The sequence below is a fragment of the Sinocyclocheilus grahami genome, unplaced genomic scaffold (assembly GCF_001515645.1).
Source record: "Sinocyclocheilus grahami isolate Dianchi unplaced genomic scaffold, SAMN03320097.WGS_v1.1 scaffold39.1, whole genome shotgun sequence".
Classification (NCBI taxonomy): Eukaryota; Metazoa; Chordata; class Actinopteri; order Cypriniformes; family Cyprinidae; genus Sinocyclocheilus; species Sinocyclocheilus grahami.
Window position 1 is genome coordinate 1,466,138 of NW_015505218.1, and position 20,301 is coordinate 1,486,438.

Below are 20,301 nucleotides of genomic sequence, written 5' to 3' on the forward strand. Positions count from 1 at the left end.
TGGTAATTACACTTAACAAAGCTACTATTTGATCATGATGTGATACATTTTGGAAATTCAAGTTTTCTTTTAAAAGCTTGGAGTGATAGTTACAGTATATCTTAGTGTGTGTGTATACATAAATATCAAATTAACTTAAAATACTACTTTAGGAAAATGTGGAAAAGAGTTACAGAAAAGAGTATTTTCTCCCCTTCAAAATCAGGGGTATAGAAAATTTCTACTCATTGAAGAATCATCCTTTTGTCAAAAAAAATAGTTATATTTATATTATTATAATAGGACATTTAAAGCAATGGACAACTCTCTCGCTCCATTCCTCAGCTGTTCCTTTCCTCTCTTTGAGTTTCCAGTTCCTTCCTGACTTCATATCAACTGTTAACCGGTTGTCTGGTGAATCTGTATTAACTTTCACCGCAGCACATTCTGCCCTCAAGCGCTCATATTTAAGCACTAATCCAAAATGCACTTTCGTTCACACCTCAAATATATATAATATATAATTTTTGTGTTAAATGGGGGTGTTGTGGTACACTGGTATTGGCGATAACACAACAATGACATGAAAAGTGCACAGCACTAAACTATTACATGTAATCTATGTTTCCTTCATACTCAATGCTGGAGGGTGCTCTCACACAGAAAATTAAACTGATGCTTTAACGCAAGTTTGGAGTAAAATATGTTGTAATTTCCATAAATTGTTGTACTTTGATGTTGTACTGATGAGAAAAACAAACCTTTTCGAAGCTTTGAATCAGTTGAACAATTTGCTTTGCAAAATGATTCACTGTTTTTAAACGCTCGAATGCTGGTGATGCCTGCTGGACAGTATGGTGTAAACGTAACAAAAACTTGAGCCAAAACGTGCATAAATACAGCTTTTACAAACCCAACGCAAATGTTTTGTTGAAAGTAATATTAATATTAAATACAAGTAATAAGTCATCAAATACTATTAAATATGAATCGACGCCGCCAAGAAGTCAGGGCCGGTGGGCCTGAGAGAGCTGCGGCCGGCCGCTGCAACGACGACAAGCCCGCCGGCAGCCCAATTTATCCGTAATTAGAAGAGGAGAAATGCATGGCTCAGGGCCCTCTTCTTCGACTGAGTGCGCCCCCCCCAGTGCTTGATCCAATGTCGGCTCGAGCCCCAGAGCTCGCTCCCGTGTGGGCTCCGGTTTCCAAGGTTAGCCCACGTAGGGCTCCTGTTCCCGAGTTTAGCCCACGGAGGGCTCCTGTTCCCGAGTTTAGCCCATGGAGGGCTCCTGTTCCCGAATTTATCCCACAGAGGGCTCCTGTCCCCGAGTTTAGCCCAGTGAGGGCTCCAGTCCCCGAGTTTAGCCCAGTGAGGGCTCCTATCCCCGAGTTTAGCCCAGTGAGGACCCCTGTCCCCGAGTTTACCCCAGTAAAGGCCCCTGTCCCCGAGTTTACCCCAGTGAGGGCCCCTGTCCCCGAGTTTAGCCCAGTGAGGGCTCCTGTCCCCGAGTTTACCCCAGTGAGGGCCCCTGTCCCCGAGTTTAGCCCAGTGAGGGCCCCTGTCCCCAAATTTATCCCACAGAGGGCTCCTGTCCCCGAGTTTAGCCCAGTGAGGGCTCCAGTCCCCGAGTTTAGCCCAGTGAGGGCTCCTATCCCTGAGTTTAGCCCAGTGAGGGCCCCTGTCCCCGAGTTTACCCCAGTAAAGGCCCCTGTCCCCGAGTTTACCCCAGTGAGGGCTCCTGTCCCTGAGTTTACCCCAGTGAGGGCCCCTGTCCCCGAGTTTAGCCCAGTGATGGCCCCTGTCCCCGAGTTTAACCCAGTGAGGGCCCCTGTCCCCGAGTTTAGCACAGAGAGAGTTCCAGTCCCCACGTTTAGCCCAAGGAGGGCTCCAGTCCCTGAATCCAGTCCAGAGTGCCCCCCAGTGCTCGCTCCTCCAGAATGCCCTCATGACCCCGTTCCTGCCAAGATGCCCGTAATTCAATTGCAACTCAAGCCCGCCTTGACAACGGCGCAACCAGCGGGCCTGACTTCGTGGTGGCCGGCGGGCTTGAGTGAGCTGTGGGCGGTGGGCCTGACTTCGTAGCGGCCAGCAGGCTTGACAACAGCGCAGCGAAGCGTGAGTCGATCTCCATCATCGTGGGGGAAAAACCAGGAAAAACTAAAAGACTTTCAAAACGAAAAACAAACACGGAGAGAAAGGGCGCCACTTACTACTGTCATGGTCGGGTCTTCTGTCACGGTTGCCTACAGGAGGAGCGCGGAGCGAGGAGACGTGGAGTACATCAACAAGGAGATTTTAATGAACTTCAGAAGGGGAGACACAGGGCAGGCAGGAACACAACATGTAGTACAACATCGACGTTTAAGACCCGACAGAGACAGACTGAACCGACTAGAACTTAAGTACACAGGGAAACGAGGATAATTAACTAAACACAGCTGGAAACAAATGAAGAACTAATCAGGGAAAAGGAAGGACCAAATAAGGGCATAAGGAAACATAGGAAGCACGTGGGGGAGGAAAACACAACACATGACAGGAACAGGGTCTGACAATGAAGTGTCTGTATATAAATGTATCACTAAAAGACTATATATATTATTTATTTAGTATAATATTTTTTCTGTATACATTTCTATATACACTGCTCAAAAAAATTAAAGGAACACTTTTTAATCAGAGTATAGCATCAAGTCAATTCAACTCCTGGGATATTGATCTTTTCAGTTAAGAAGCAGAGGGGGTTGTTAATCAGTTTCAGCTGCTTTGGTGTTAATGAAATTAACAACAGGTGCACTAGATGGGCAACAATGAGACGACCCCCAAAACAGGAATGGTTCTAAAAAAATTTCCCCTACTCATCTTTTCTGACTGTTTTTCACTAGTTTTGCATTTGGCTAGGGTCAGTGTCACTACTGGTAGCATGAGGCGATACCTGGAGCCTACAGAGTTTGCACAGGCAGTCCAACACCTCCAGGATGACACATCAATATATGTCACTGCCAGAAAGTGTGCTGTGTCTCCCAGCACAGTCTCAAGAGCATGGAGGAGATTCCAGGCGACAGGCAGTTACTCTAGGAGAGCTGGACAGGGCTGTAGAAGGGTCCTTAATCCATCAGCAGGACCGATATCTGTTCCTTTGTGCAAGGAGGAACAGGATGAGCACTGCCAGAGCCCTACAAAATGACCTCCAGCAGGCCACTGGTGTGAATGTGTCTGACCAAACAATCAGAAACAGACTTCATGAGGGTGGCCTGAGGGCCTGACGTCCTCTAGTGGACCCTGTGCTCACTGTGGAGCTCGATTGGCATTTGCCATTAAACACCAGAATTGGCAGGTCTGCCACTGGCGCCCTGTGCTTTTCACAGATGAGAGCAGGTTCACCCTGAGCACATGTGACAGACATGAAAGGGTCTGGAGAAGCCGTGGAGAACATTATGCTGCCTGTAACATTGTTCATCATGACCAGTTTGGTGGTGGGTCAGTGATGGTCTGGGAAGACATATCCATGGAGGGACGCACAGACCTCTACAGGCTGGACAATGGCACCCTGACTGTCATTAGGTATCGGGATGAAATCCTTGGACCCATTGTCAGACCCTATGCTGGAGCAGTGGGTCCTGGGTTCCTCCTGGTGCACGACAATGCCCGGCCTCATGTGGCGAGAGTATGCAGGCAGTTCCTGGAGGATGAAGGAATTGATACCATTGAATGGCCCCCACGCTCACCTGACCTAAATCCAATAGAACACCTCTGGGACATTATGTTTCGGTCCATCTGACGCCGCCAGGTTGCACCTCAGACTGTCCAGGAGCTCAGTGATGCCCTGGTCCAGATCTGGGAGGAAATACCTCAGGACACCATCCTTCGTCACATTAGGAGCATGCCCTGACGTTGTCAGGAATGCATTCAAGCACGTGGGGACCATACAAACTACTGAGTACCATTTTGAGTTGCTACAGTGAAATGACTAGCCTGCTGCATAATTTTTTCACTTTGATCTTTGGGGTGTCTTTGAATTCAGCTCTCTGTAGGTTGAAAATTTTCATTTCCATCAAACGATGTGGCATCCTTTCATTCCTAACACATTACCCAGTCCATATCAGTATAGATATCCAGCATAATATTTTTTCCTATTGAGATCTGATGTCTTTTCAAAGTGTTCCATTAATTTTTTAAAACGGTGTATATATTGCGATATATCATTATCATGAATTTGTGATAATCACGTAGAGCAAAATATGACATTGTGGCAGCCCTACTACAATTAGATTGTATTACATTATGTTAAATAACATTGTAATATCTTAGGTAAAACAATGCAAAATGTTAATCGTATTTACTCTGGATCTATTTTACTGGAATGTTTAAGTCTTTTAAGGACAGGACAATCAAAGGACAAAAGGACAAGGAAATCACTGGGGCAAGAGATGGGAAACAGGATTAGGACATGATGCAGGCCAGACTGAAACCAACATCATGAGCCTGTGCGTTTCCCACTGTACCATGGCTGGCTTTTAAAATTCTGAGACATTGATAGATTTGATTAGATTAAATGTCGGTGATCTGATGATGAAAAATGTGATAAATATCCTGTCGGGTTTTTTTCTTGACATGCTGATATGCAAAACGGAGGATCTTTGACAGTTTAGTCTTTCAACAGCATGTCACAGGTGACATTTGAATGAAAATGTAAGCTTAATACAACACAAAGAAGCAAACTAGCCTTCAATCTTATTTAAAGATCCACCTTGTCTGATTATGTTTGTTCAGTCTATATATTCTATATATCTATATATTTCTTTTTTCAGATTTGAGGCAGAGAAACACAACACAGTTTACAATGGAAAGGAAAGCTGAGAATTTCTATGCGATTGAGATGTAATCGCATGCCTATGTTTAGAAGCTGTGTTGGAGTGTGGGTCTATTATTAGATCCGGGAACTATGAATTAGTAACAGTGTGGCATAAAAACTGAGACTTCATAAATATAACTGTGACCGCGGACTAAGACAAAACAAGAGAAAATCTGGCAAGATATGTTTTGCTTTTCAATGCCAGAAAAAAACCTAATGAGAAGGACAATAATGAATCCTTACAAAACACACATTGTGTTTCGCCTACAACAAATGACCGTTTTCTAAACTTCGCCCACCTTAGTTACTGTCGCAAGTTTTGCAAAATGCCCCATTGGAATGAAATGATGATTACTGTGAACAGGGCGATTTCCATTTCAATGTGCTCATAAAGTGGGAAAAAAAATTAATAGATATTATACTTACGTGGGCTGGAATGAAGTTTGACACTGCAAAGCATTATCAAATATAATGAAACATTTACGCAGTACAATGATAAAAGCAGCAGAAGCTACGAATCAGAATCAAGGCAAACACTTATCAGTCAACTGAAAAAAAAACAGAAACGTTTTTTGAAAGCGATGATAACATTAGTGAAGAGAACATCAGTGATAACTGATTGTTCAGTGACATTTTTAAGGTTCTGATTGGTTTATAGGACCAAAGCCCCTTTAAGGCAAGTAATTTCGATGGGGAAACATCAAACTCTTCAAAACTGTTTGAAATCACCAATGAAATCTAAAGGTAGCTGCAGTAACGCGATGACTTTGCCTATTAGAGATTGGCTCTTCCCACTGAGAAGGCGGGCACATTGCACTTTCTTCCATTCATAAGTAATAGGAGTGCACCTTCTTGGTATATATATGAAGTCTTTGGGCCCCTGTCCCCGAGTTTACCCCAGTAAAGGCCCCTGTCCCCGAGTTTACCCCAGTGAGGGCTCCTGTCCCTGAGTTTACCCCAGTGAGGGCCCCTGTCCCCGAGTTTAGCCCAGTGATGGCCCCTGTCCCCGAGTTTAACCCAGTGAGGGCCCCTGTCCCCGAGTTTAGCACAGAGAGAGTTCCAGTCCCCACGTTTAGCCCAAGGAGGGCTCCAGTCCCTGAATCCAGTCCAGAGTGCCCCCCAGTGCTCGCTCCTCCAGAATGCCCTCATGACCCCGTTCCTGCCAAGATGCCCGTAATTCAATTGCAACTCAAGCCCGCCTTGACAACGGCGCAACCAGCGGGCCTGACTTCGTGGTGGCCGGCGGGCTTGAGTGAGCTGTGGGCGGTGGGCCTGACTTCGTAGCGGCCAGCAGGCTTGACAACAGCGCAGCGAAGCGTGAGTCGATCTCCATCATCGTGGGGGAAAAACCAGGAAAAACTAAAAGACTTTCAAAACGAAAAACAAACACGGAGAGAAAGGGCGCCACTTACTACTGTCATGGTCGGGTCTTCTGTCACGGTTGCCTACAGGAGGAGCGCGGAGCGAGGAGACGTGGAGTACATCAACAAGGAGATTTTAATGAACTTCAGAAGGGGAGACACAGGGCAGGCAGGAACACAACATGTAGTACAACATCGACGTTTAAGACCCGACAGAGACAGACTGAACCGACTAGAACTTAAGTACACAGGGAAACGAGGATAATTAACTAAACACAGCTGGAAACAAATGAAGAACTAATCAGGGAAAAGGAAGGACCAAATAAGGGCATAAGGAAACATAGGAAGCACGTGGGGGAGGAAAACACAACACATGACAGGAACAGGGTCTGACAATGAAGTGTCTGTATATAAATGTATCACTAAAAGACTATATATATTATTTATTTAGTATAATATTTTTTCTGTATACATTTCTATATACACTGCTCAAAAAAATTAAAGGAACACTTTTTAATCAGAGTATAGCATCAAGTCAATTCAACTCCTGGGATATTGATCTTTTCAGTTAAGTAGCAGAGGGGGTTGTTAATCAGTTTCAGCTGCTTTGGTGTTAATGAAATTAACAACAGGTGCACTAGATGGGCAACAATGAGACGACCCCCAAAACAGGAATGGTTCTAAAAAAATTTCCCCTACTCATCTTTTCTGACTGTTTTTCACTAGTTTTGCATTTGGCTAGGGTCAGTGTCACTACTGGTAGCATGAGGCGATACCTGGAGCCTACAGAGTTTGCACAGGCAGTCCAACACCTCCAGGATGACACATCAATATATGTCACTGCCAGAAAGTGTGCTGTGTCTCCCAGCACAGTCTCAAGAGCATGGAGGAGATTCCAGGCGACAGGCAGTTACTCTAGGAGAGCTGGACAGGGCTGTAGAAGGGTCCTTAATCCATCAGCAGGACCGATATCTGTTCCTTTGTGCAAGGAGGAACAGGATGAGCACTGCCAGAGCCCTACAAAATGGCCCCTGTCCCCGAGTTTACCCCAGTAAAGGCCCCTGTCCCCGAGTTTACCCCAGTAAAGGCCCCTGTCCCCGAGTTTACCCCAGTGAGGGCCCCTGTCCCCGAGTTTAGCCCAGTGAGGGCTCCTGTCCCCGAGTTTACCCCAGTGAGGGCCCCTGTCCCCGAGTTTAGCCCAGTGAGGGCTCCTATCCCTGAGTTTAGCCCAGTGAGGGCCCCTGTCCCCGAGTTTACCCCAGTAAAGGCCCCTGTCCCCGAGTTTACCCCAGTGAGGGCTCCTGTCCCTGAGTTTACCCCAGTGAGGGCCCCTGTCCCCGAGTTTAGCCCAGTGATGGCCCCTGTCCCCGAGTTTAACCCAGTGAGGGCCCCTGTCCCCGAGTTTAGCACAGAGAGAGTTCCAGTCCCCACGTTTAGCCCAAGGAGGGCTCCAGTCCCTGAATCCAGTCCAGAGTGCCCCCCAGTGCTCGCTCCTCCAGAATGCCCTCATGACCCCGTTCCTGCCAAGATGCCCGTAATTCAATTGCAACTCAAGCCCGCCTTGACAACGGCGCAACCAGCGGGCCTGACTTCGTGGTGGCCAGCAGGCTTGACAACAGCGCAGCGAAGCGTGAGTCGATCTCCATCATCGTGGGGGAAAAACCAGGAAAAACTAAAAGACTTTCAAAACGAAAAACAAACACGGAGAGAAAGGGCGCCACTTACTACTGTCATGGTCGGGTCTTCTGTCACGGTTGCCTACAGGAGGAGCGCGGAGCGAGGAGACGTGGAGTACATCAACAAGGAGATTTTAATGAACTTCAGAAGGGGAGACACAGGGCAGGCAGGAACACAACATGTAGTACAACATCGACGTTTAAGACCCGACAGAGACAGACTGAACCGACTAGAACTTAAGTACACAGGGAAACGAGGATAATTAACTAAACACAGCTGGAAACAAATGAAGAACTAATCAGGGAAAAGGAAGGACCAAATAAGGGCATAAGGAAACATAGGAAGCACGTGGGGGAGGAAAACACAACACATGACAGGAACAGGGTCTGACAATGAAGTGTCTGTATATAAATGTATCACTAAAAGACTATATATATTATTTATTTAGTATAATATTTTTTCTGTATACATTTCTATATACACTGCTCAAAAAAATTAAAGGAACACTTTTTAATCAGAGTATAGCATCAAGTCAATTCAACTCCTGGGATATTGATCTTTTCAGTTAAGAAGCAGAGGGGGTTGTTAATCAGTTTCAGCTGCTTTGGTGTTAATGAAATTAACAACAGGTGCACTAGATGGGCAACAATGAGACGACCCCCAAAACAGGAATGGTTCTAAAAAAATTTCCCCTACTCATCTTTTCTGACTGTTTTTCACTAGTTTTGCATTTGGCTAGGGTCAGTGTCACTACTGGTAGCATGAGGCGATACCTGGAGCCTACAGAGTTTGCACAGGCAGTCCAACACCTCCAGGATGACACATCAATATATGTCACTGCCAGAAAGTGTGCTGTGTCTCCCAGCACAGTCTCAAGAGCATGGAGGAGATTCCAGGCGACAGGCAGTTACTCTAGGAGAGCTGGACAGGGCTGTAGAAGGGTCCTTAATCCATCAGCAGGACCGATATCTGTTCCTTTGTGCAAGGAGGAACAGGATGAGCACTGCCAGAGCCCTACAAAATGACCTCCAGCAGGCCACTGGTGTGAATGTGTCTGACCAAACAATCAGAAACAGACTTCATGAGGGTGGCCTGAGGGCCTGACGTCCTCTAGTGGACCCTGTGCTCACTGTGGAGCTCGATTGGCATTTGCCATTAAACACCAGAATTGGCAGGTCTGCCACTGGCGCCCTGTGCTTTTCACAGATGAGAGCAGGTTCACCCTGAGCACATGTGACAGACATGAAAGGGTCTGGAGAAGCCGTGGAGAACATTATGCTGCCTGTAACATTGTTCATCATGACCAGTTTGGTGGTGGGTCAGTGATGGTCTGGGAAGACATATCCATGGAGGGACGCACAGACCTCTACAGGCTGGACAATGGCACCCTGACTGTCATTAGGTATCGGGATGAAATCCTTGGACCCATTGTCAGACCCTATGCTGGAGCAGTGGGTCCTGAGTTCCTCCTGGCGCACGACAATGCCCGGCCTCATGTGGCGAGAGTATGCAGGCAGTTCCTGGAGGATGAAGGAATTGATACCATTGAATGGCCCCCACGCTCACCTGACCTAAATCCAATAGAACACCTCTGGGACATTATGTTTCGGTCCATCTGACGCCGCCAGGTTGCACCTCAGACTGTCCAGGAGCTCAGTGATGCCCTGGTCCAGATCTGGGAGGAAATACCTCAGGACACCATCCTTCGTCACATTAGGAGCATGCCCTGACGTTGTCAGGAATGCATTCAAGCACGTGGGGACCATACAAACTACTGAGTACCATTTTGAGTTGCTACAGTGAAATGACTAGCCTGCTGCATAATTTTTTCACTTTGATCTTTGGGGTGTCTTTGAATTCAGCTCTCTGTAGGTTGAAAATTTTCATTTCCATCAAACGATGTGGCATCCTTTCATTCCTAACACATTACCCAGTCCATATCAGTATAGATATCCAGCATAATATTTTTTCCTATTGAGATCTGATGTCTTTTCAAAGTGTTCCATTAATTTTTTAAAACGGTGTATATATTGCGATATATCATTATCATGAATTTGTGATAATCACGTAGAGCAAAATATGACATTGTGGCAGCCCTACTACAATTAGATTGTATTACATTATGTTAAATAACATTGTAATATCTTAGGTAAAACAATGCAAAATGTTAATCGTATTTACTCTGGATCTATTTTACTGGAATGTTTAAGTCTTTTAAGGACAGGACAATCAAAGGACAAAAGGACAAGGAAATCACTGGGGCAAGAGATGGGAAACAGGATTAGGACATGATGCAGGCCAGACTGAAACCAACATCATGAGCCTGTGCGTTTCCCACTGTACCATGGCTGGCTTTTAAAATTCTGAGACATTGATAGATTTGATTAGATTAAATGTCGGTGATCTGATGATGAAAAATGTGATAAATATCCTGTCGGGTTTTTTTCTTGACATGCTGATATGCAAAACGGAGGATCTTTGACAGTTTAGTCTTTCAACAGCATGTCACAGGTGACATTTGAATGAAAATGTAAGCTTAATACAACACAAAGAAGCAAACTAGCCTTCAATCTTATTTAAAGATCCACCTTGTCTGATTATGTTTGTTCAGTCTATATATTCTATATATCTATATATTTCTTTTTTCAGATTTGAGGCAGAGAAACACAACACAGTTTACAATGGAAAGGAAAGCTGAGAATTTCTATGCGATTGAGATGTAATCGCATGCCTATGTTTAGAAGCTGTGTTGGAGTGTGGGTCTATTATTAGATCCGGGAACTATGAATTAGTAACAGTGTGGCATAAAAACTGAGACTTCATAAATATAACTGTGACCGCGGACTAAGACAAAACAAGAGAAAATCTGGCAAGATATGTTTTGCTTTTCAATGCCAGAAAAAAACCTAATGAGAAGGACAATAATGAATCCTTACAAAACACACATTGTGTTTCGCCTACAACAAATGACCGTTTTCTAAACTTCGCCCACCTTAGTTACTGTCGCAAGTTTTGCAAAATGCCCCATTGGAATGAAATGATGATTACTGTGAACAGGGCGATTTCCATTTCAATGTGCTCATAAAGTGGGAAAAAAAATTAATAGATATTATACTTACGTGGGCTGGAATGAAGTTTGACACTGCAAAGCATTATCAAATATAATGAAACATTTACGCAGTACAATGATAAAAGCAGCAGAAGCTACGAATCAGAATCAAGGCAAACACTTATCAGTCAACTGAAAAAAAAACAGAAACGTTTTTTGAAAGCGATGATAACATTAGTGAAGAGAACATCAGTGATAACTGATTGTTCAGTGACATTTTTAAGGTTCTGATTGGTTTATAGGACCAAAGCCCCTTTAAGGCAAGTAATTTCGATGGGGAAACATCAAACTCTTCAAAACTGTTTGAAATCACCAATGAAATCTAAAGGTAGCTGCAGTAACGCGATGACTTTGCCTATTAGAGATTGGCTCTTCCCACTGAGAAGGCGGGCACATTGCACTTTCTTCCATTCATAAGTAATAGGAGTGCACCTTCTTGGTATATATATGAAGTCTTTGATAGGGGTTTGTTATGATGGTCTATATGGTTGCTAGCATGTTCTTGCTGGTTGCTACATGAAGCCCCAAACCACATGATATTCAAATCTCTAGATATGGCTCACATCCCACCTTCAGTGTAAGTTTATGGAATTATTATATTATACGTCTCCCAGGCAAAAATTAGAGAAGCAGCAATTGCAGCGTTCCGCAATAAGAGTGATTTGAGGTTTTGTTCGCCTCCGTAATGGGAACAGAGGTGGGTTACACAAATGTAATACTTAGCTGGTGGGTTGTGACGAGTTGGGGGTGGGTTTAAATCCATAATCCTTATTGTGAACAATAGTAAAAGGGTCAGTGACAAATAAGATTGTTAATGATAAAGAAATAGACAGATCTTTTAAATGCCAAGTTCTTACAAATACGCTCTTTAAATTCATGTTGGATGGAAATGATTTTTTTAGAACTATTTTTAAGAAACATTTTAATTAACGACTCTAGAAATGTCATGTGGTGTAATTTTCAAGTAAAAATGAATAACTATCAAGTAACATATTTCCTTACATATTATATATATATATATATATATATATTTATTTTATTTTTTTATTTTTCAGCATATTTTTGCATGTTGGTTGCACCACATGAATTTTTGATCGGAAAATGTGGCTTTAGATTTTTTTTTTTCAAATATTAATAAGCAGTTTGCAGTTTTTATTATTTGCCAAACTATGTAGAAAAGTTTTAGAATGTTAGTGTTTTTATGCTTTTTTCACATTACATATAAGGACAGTTTGAATACAGGAATTAAACATATCACAGAAGAGGCTTACTTTAGTCAATGTAAGTACTGTATGAATGCATGTACCATATTGATCTTTTTAATGTATTTTTTTTTATAATAAGTATCAAAGTCATAGAGGAGAAACAATAATGTACAGTATGTGGAAAATAATGTGTTTTTTGAACCTTAAACCACAAACACATTTCATTACACCAAATACACTAAATAATGTTCTTTTTAGCAACATCATATGACCCCTTTAAGTGCATCTGGGTATAGTCCACTTTTTTATTTTTTAGTGTGAACACACTACTTGCACTATTTATACTACAAAATAACATAGAATAGTGCTGAAGTATGCAAACTGGGACATACTTTATGTGAGTCTGATTCATTCTAGTGAATTGGTTCATTCAGAAATCACAAAAAAAGATGTGATCGATTTGATTCCCTGTACTCTGTATTATATTTTTAGCTTCTGTTATATAAACTACGTTGTTTTTGCTGTATTTAAAATACATTTCCTTGTTCAATTTTGATACGGTCACCCTAAGATATAGCTAACTACTTTTAGTTTCAAATTATGATTAGCTTGAACAGTGTTATAAATGAATTGTGGCATAAAATGTTTCTACAATGTAACTGATGTAACTTGTTTTAAAAACAAAAATTTAATTACATTTAAAAAGTAGGTTAAAAAGGTATGTAAAAAATATTACCAAAAAATGACAATAAAAAGTTGCCATTAAGCAAATATTTAATAAGATTCTTTTGTTTGTTTTTTTCTGTAATGATTGATTGATTTATATATATATATATTTTTTTTTTGGTACGGCAATCTCTTAACATTTATTATGATCACAGAAGAATAAAACTCACACACTAAAACTCACAAACAAATCAACAAAGTTATGATTATACAATGCAGACTATCTTGGAATTGTTACATTTTACCTTATTTGTATATTTGTATAGTTGTATTTTGTATTTTTGTATTTAATCTGTATTTATGTTATCTGTATGTACCCAAGGGTCTGAGAGTAACGCAATTTCAATTATCTGTGTGTATGTGCTGTACATGTGGAAGAATTGACAATAAAGCAGACTTGACTTGACTTGAAATTAGTTTACAACAGATTAGTCACATTCCATCACACATTTGATGGCATTGTTTTTAATAGTTAAATGCTATTAGCATCTTTTCTATTTCTTTCTGGGCAGGTTGCAGTGTGTAAAACAGCAGAAATCCCTGAGATCAGCCAGCAGGGAGTCATTTTACTGAGACAGCATCTAACAAATGGCTGACATTAACCCTTGTGCATTCTAACATCCATCTTGCAATTATCCCCCTAGTTGACTGTTATTGCATTCTAACCAACTGCTAAGATGGTTTGCCTCTTTTTCCTCCCTGTATTCATATCTGCTATTACTATGAAATCATTCATGTGAGAAATTGTTTTGTGTGCCTCTCAGTAAAAGACTCATTGAAGGTATCAAGTCTCCAACTAGGTTGTACTAAATTATTATTAATCTGCATGCGTGCTTGTTTTCAGCTGTCACTAGAGACTGTATTTTTCTGTGGGGTACCTCCATTGGGACATCATTTTTCTGAGTGCTTTAGATGTTGTCGTAATGATGCCTCTGATGATATCTCATCAGTTCCTTATTTTCCAGATGGTCATAAAAGCGCACGCCGCTGGGCAAAAATATGTGATGGCATAACCTTTCATCTCAGGAAAAGAGTTAATTATTTTCGATGCAAGCTAGAGTATCTGGTATTGATGGAGTGTCATGCCGTGTTGGTTTATAATGGACTCTATGAATTTAAAGTGTGCATGAGCTCTCAACAATCTATTTATCTGGAATCGGTTAATGAAAACTACAGTGGCCGCAATTATCTGATCATTTAAATCATGAATGTCATTACACTCAGATACACAGTAGCAAACATCTGCAAACAAATGCTGCTCAGGACTAACCACTTTTCTGAGCCATTTTGCAATGACTTTTAAGCAACTGGTGTGGTAGTGTGAGTAACCCACAGGTATAGATAATCACATTCATCAACTATGAACATTGCACTAATGTTTGCCAAACCACACATTTTGAATTAATTTTACAATGCCCTCCACTAATATTGGCACCCTTAGTAAATATGAGCAAAGGCGGCTGTGGAAATAAATCTTTGTTGTTTATTCTTTTGATCTTTCATTCAAAAACTTCACAAAATTCGAACCTATCATTGAAGTAAAACAATTGGAAGTGGGGAGGAAATTTCATTGTGAAATAAATGCTTTCTCTAGTTAATTTTGGCCATAATTATTGGCACCCAATTATTGCAACGTCCTTTTCCCGAGATAACAGCTCTGAGTTGTAATGCCTAAAGAGTTTGGAGAACACCTGATAAGAGATCAGAGGCCATTCCTTTATCTAGAATCTCTACAGATCCTTCAGATTCACAGCTCCATGTCACCTCACTCATTTTTTATGAGGTTCAGGTCAGAGGACTGGCCTTTGCCAGTCCTCTGATGGCAAAAAGCTTCATTTTGTGCTCAGTGACCCATTTTTGTGTTGATTTTGATGTTTTATGGAAGATCCAACCACAGCCCATAATAACTTCACAAAATTCGAACCTATCATTGAAGTAAAACAATTGGAAGTGGGGAGGAAATTTCATTGTGAAATAAATGCTTTCTCTAGTTAATTTTGGCCATAATTATTGGCACCCAATTATTGCAACGTCCTTTTCCCGAGATAACAGCTCTGAGTTGTAATGCCTAAAGAGTTTGGAGAACACCTGATAAGAGATCAGAGGCCATTCCTTTATCTAGAATCTCTACAGATCCTTCAGATTCACAGCTCCATGTCACCTCACTCATTTTTTATGAGGTTCAGGTCAGAGGACTGGCCTTTGCCAGTCCTCTGATGGCAAAAAGCTTCATTTTGTGCTCAGTGACCCATTTTTGTGTTGATTTTGATGTTTGATGGAAGATCCAACCACAGCCCATAATTAAGATTTCTAACAGAGGCAGTCAGGTTTAGATTTTTTTTTATCTGTTGGTATTTAATAGAATCCATGATGCCATGCATCTGAACAAGACGTCCAGGACCTCCATCAGAAAAACAGGCCCACAAAATTATAGATCCAGCAGTATATTTAAATGTGGACATGGAGCACTTTTTTATCCCAGTTTGTACTAAACCCATCTGCCAAAAAGCTCTTTTTTAGTTTCATCTGACCATAGAAGTTCATTGACGTTCCAGTCGTGTCTGACGACTGATGATGGAGTTTGTTTCTGGATGAGCGAGGATAATTTTTCTTGAAACCCTCCCAAACTGCATGTGGTGATGGAGGGGCTGTTTGATATTTTTTAGGCTTTCTGACCCCAAGACCTCAAGAACAATCTCTGCAATTCGAGCCCGGTCTCATCTAAATGCGTATAAATAGTACGCCAAATAAAAACGAAAACTCGTGGTATTGATACGCAAAAATGGACTTTGGCGTGCATATGATACACATGTGTTTGGCATGCATATAATACGCAGTTTTTCTCATGCATATGATACGAAATTTTTTGGCGTGCATATGATACGCAGTTTTTGCGTACATATGATACACATCTACCCCACAACCCTAAACCTACCCATTGCGTAGCATATACACACCAAAGTCCATTTTTGAGTATCAATACCACGAGTTTTCGTTTTTATTTGACGTACTATTTATACGCACTTTCATGAGATCGGGTTGGCAATTCTCCAGCTGTGAGCCTTGGAGAGTCTTTGGCCTCTCCCCCTCACTGTGCATTAGGATGATATAGACACACATCCTCTTTCAGGCAGATTTGTAACATCTTTAGTTGATTGGAACCTCTTAATTATTGCCCTGATGGTGGAAATGGGGATTTTCAATGCTTTAGCTCTTTTCTTAAAGCCACTTTCTATTTTGTGAAGCTCAACAATCTGCACATCAGAACTATATTCTTTGGTTTTACTCTTTGTGATGGATGATTAAGGGAATTTGGTCTTTGTTTTCCTCATATTTATAATCCTGTGGAACAGGAAGTCGTGGCTGGACAATTTCATGCTCATAATCACCCTGATGTGTTAAAAAAAATGTAAATATGACTGGGAATATAATTCAGAGATATTTTACTCATAAGAATTTCTAGGGGTGCGAATAATTGTGGCCAACATGCATTGGAGAAAAACATGTATTTCATCATGAGATTTTCTCCCCACTTTTTTTTAAATGAAATATCAAAAATATCAATGATGCAGATTTATTTTCACAGCCGCCTTTGCTCATATTTTCCAAGGGTGCCAATATTAGTGGAGTGCACTGTATATCTATTGGTTTATATATAGCCCAAATATAGTGGAGGCAGGGGCTAGTTGCCAGACTTTTTACTTAAGGTTTTTTGTTTTTTTTGTAAAGTTTGGCACAATTTTGCCACAAGCATATATGTATTTGGTCATATGCAAATCATCTTCAATCAATCAATCAATCAATAAAATTGTTATATATTTTGCTGATATTTTAAATATCAGTTTTCCTGTGTTACAAGAATGGTTATTGCAGAAATATTGAGTCAATATGTAATACACAAAGTGTGCATTCTCATAATTCATAAATGTATGTTTGGCCCAAACATTGGGGATTCTGCTAGAAATCAAGAGTGACAATATTATTCTGTTCTACAGGCTGATGCATTAAACATCACAGGTGATTTGTTTGAAGCTGGCATTAGTGTGCTCACACCATCCAACAAACCAGAGGCGGCTCTTAACTCACTGCTCTGCCTGCAGTCATGAAGAAGGCAAAGCAGCTGCAAGAGATACAAAATATTCATGACTCTGTCAGAGTAAACTGAGATGGTACACTATGATTTTGCACTGGTAATCACAGGGGATGAGATGTGTTTAAAGTATAAAGTTTAATGTTTCACTGTATACATTTGAATGATTGAAGGTTTCATGGCTTTTCTATTAACACGTGCATTAACACATCTGTAATGTTTGTTAATTACCTATTAATAAAAGTCAAGGAGGTATATTATTAGTTTTATTATTATTATTCAAGCACTACCTGTTCTGATATTTTAAAAATGGCAAGATTAAATATTTCAGCAATTGCAAAATGAATAAATAAACTTATGGAGTTGCATAACAGAAAAAAAAAAACTTTAAAGCAATTTCAGAACTTGATTGAATTATTAACAAAAACATATTTGTGAATGCAGACCATGTTAAATTATCATTTAAATTTCAAGTGCCTGACTGTTATATGTATATTTTATTAGGAGATTAAATTGCCATCCTGCAAGTCTTTTCCTCTCAACTCAAAATTCATTAAATTGAAGACATCCTCTTGAAGAGGGATCACAGCATTTTTTTATTTTTTCCTTAGCTCACCCCTGCTCAGGATGAAACCTGCAGCTTTTGTGTTAGCCGAGCAGTCCAATAGCTTTTGATTAAAAAAAAGCTTGAGTTTACATAATGGTCTTCAACATCTGAACATCTGAACTGTCTTCCTTTGCCCTGGTTTTTCTGTAACATTCACAACACCTTAAATGCTCCGGCCTTTTAGCACCACTGCACCTGCAGCGAGCTGGCTGTGACTGAATGGATAATGGCAGGCCAGCTGCCAACGTTAGTCTTCATCAGAACGAATCCCGGTCTGCCACAAGTTTGTCACTCTTAGAGATCACAATGCTTGGCTGCTCTTGGGCAACCAAGCATTTACACATACCAGTTTAGTTATTCCCCTCAATACCTCGCTAGTACATTATGGGAATGTGGCCCATCAGCCCTTCCATTTGGCTGTCCGTCAGGCCATTCTTCCCCCAAAGAAGCAGATTTACTTCTCTGCCTCATGTGTTTCCTGAGATAAGAATAAAGACACGGGGAATCTGCTTAATGACATTCAGATTAGTACAGTGTGCCAGGTTAAGCAGTTACAAAGCAGTTACAAACGGTCGTCGCTGGGGCAGTGTAACAGAGGGTGGCCAATTTTTTCTTTTTCAAAGGCAGCCTCAAGGTGAAAGCAGAGACAACAGGAATGTAGAATAGAATAGAATAGAATCTTGATTATAAATGGATAGTTTCAACTCTAAATTCAGATTGGATCTGTCGCTGCGTTACTTGGAAACTGTAAATAGCCTAGAATTAGGCTAATGAGCTGTATTACATGGCAGAATAAATGTATTAATACAATTGTTAACTCATACCACGTAACTGTGTTGTTGCAGCTGCCATTTTATGAAAGCAATCAGCCACTCGCATTTTACCATTATTTCATGTTTAGAACTTAGAAAACCCATACTTGTGGTGAAAATTAATCATTCAAATATATATATTTTTTCATTACAGATTTCTACAAAATAAATTGTAACAAAGCAATGAGACACCAACAAGTTAGGATTGAATCCAAGAAATGAAAAAAAAAACAGCTTTAGTGTGAAACATAATAAACTACACCGATAAGTGCCAGTAAAAGATGAAAATGAGCCTACGAAAAGTTAAAAGTTGACCTACTCCTAGTATTCACATCTTGACCACTTCAGTATTTACTTTTACTTTACTTTGTCAAAACATACACAAATAAGAAAAAGTAATTAAAACTAAAAGCTTTTAAGAAAATAAAAGAAATTAAATAAAAATGACAAATGCATACAACAACATTTCAAAACTAAAACATTTAAATGAAAACAAAAAAAAATAAAGCTAAAAACAATTCAAACATACACAAATAAGAAAAAGTAATTAAAACTAAAAGCTTTTAAGAAAATAAAAGAAATTAAATAAAAATGACAAATGCATACAACAACATTTCAAAACTAAAACATTTAAATGAACAACAAAAAAAAAAGCTAAAAACAATTCAAACAGACACAAATAAGAAAAAGTAATTAAAACTAAAAGCTTTTAAGAAAATAAAAGAGATTAGCGAGACTATCCCAGGACTGAAAAATGCTAAAGTTCAGTGCCCTTAATGCACACTAAATCCATACTGCCTCCAATACAGCTAATAGTAGTATTTAAGGCCAAGCACATCCCATCACTCATCATGTTCAGGAACACAGGTGGCCCAAAATGGCAAGATGCCATTGAACTGGTGCAGAGAGGAGTATATTTATGTTGTAAAACATACCACAATGAATACGGTTAGGCATCTATAGCCATCATATTTAGATAGAGATATGAGTATATTTAGATATATGTGCAGGATGAGCAGATAAGCAAATGAGCTGTCATTGCACAAAATGCACAATTATTCAAAGAGCCTATCTCACCCCAGTGCTGGGATATAGGATTTGTTTTATTTTAGAAGTCTTCAAATTTTATAGGTCTTTAACATTTATAATTTTCTAGGATGAGTTCAAAAAATCTTGACTACAGACATTTTAAATGCATTCCATTATGCGTTCAACACGGCAGGAGCCAAGAGGAAAAAATAATTGTGTGTAACACTTTACAATAAGGTTACATTATTTAATGTTAATGTATCAACTAACATGAACAATGCATTTATTACAGTATTTACTAATCTTTGTTAATCTTAGTTAATGAAAATACAGTCATTCATTGTTAGTTTGTGTTAATTCACAGTGGGTTAACTAATGTTAACAAGCACGACTTTTGATTTTAATGCAATAGTAAATATTGAAATTAACACTAAGATTAATAAATGCTGTTGAAGTATTGTTCATTCTTAGTTCATGCTAAATAAAGTCGTTAACTAATGAACCTTATTGTAAAGTGTTACTGAATTTTGCTGTAGACCTTACAGTTCAAAAGTTATTAACAGAAACATGAGTGCAAATTTGGCCTGTTGCTTGCACTAGAGAGAGTTTGAGCTAAAGACTCCAAATTTGCTGTGGTTAATGATGAGACCGTCCTCTATCTGTGTGCCAAATTTCGAAATTTTCATAACTTTCCCACAAGTGGTTCTATAAGATTTATAAGATTCATACCAGTACACTAAATCATTTGTAAAATACATAATCAAAATGGCCTACATGGGAAAACTGGGTATTATTTGATTCGGTTTGCTGCTCTGAATCTAACTAGATCGATCTTATGATTTTTGGTCAA

The 20,301-nt window shown here is 40.2% G+C and overlaps 1 protein-coding gene across 1 annotated transcript in view; it reads right to left on the reverse strand.

Moving 5' to 3' along the window:
* The window catches only part of LOC107581977 (glutaredoxin domain-containing cysteine-rich protein 2-like), a 52,226-nt gene that overhangs the window by 2,801 nt on the left and 29,124 nt on the right, over positions 1-20,301 (reverse strand). The window lies entirely within an intron of this gene.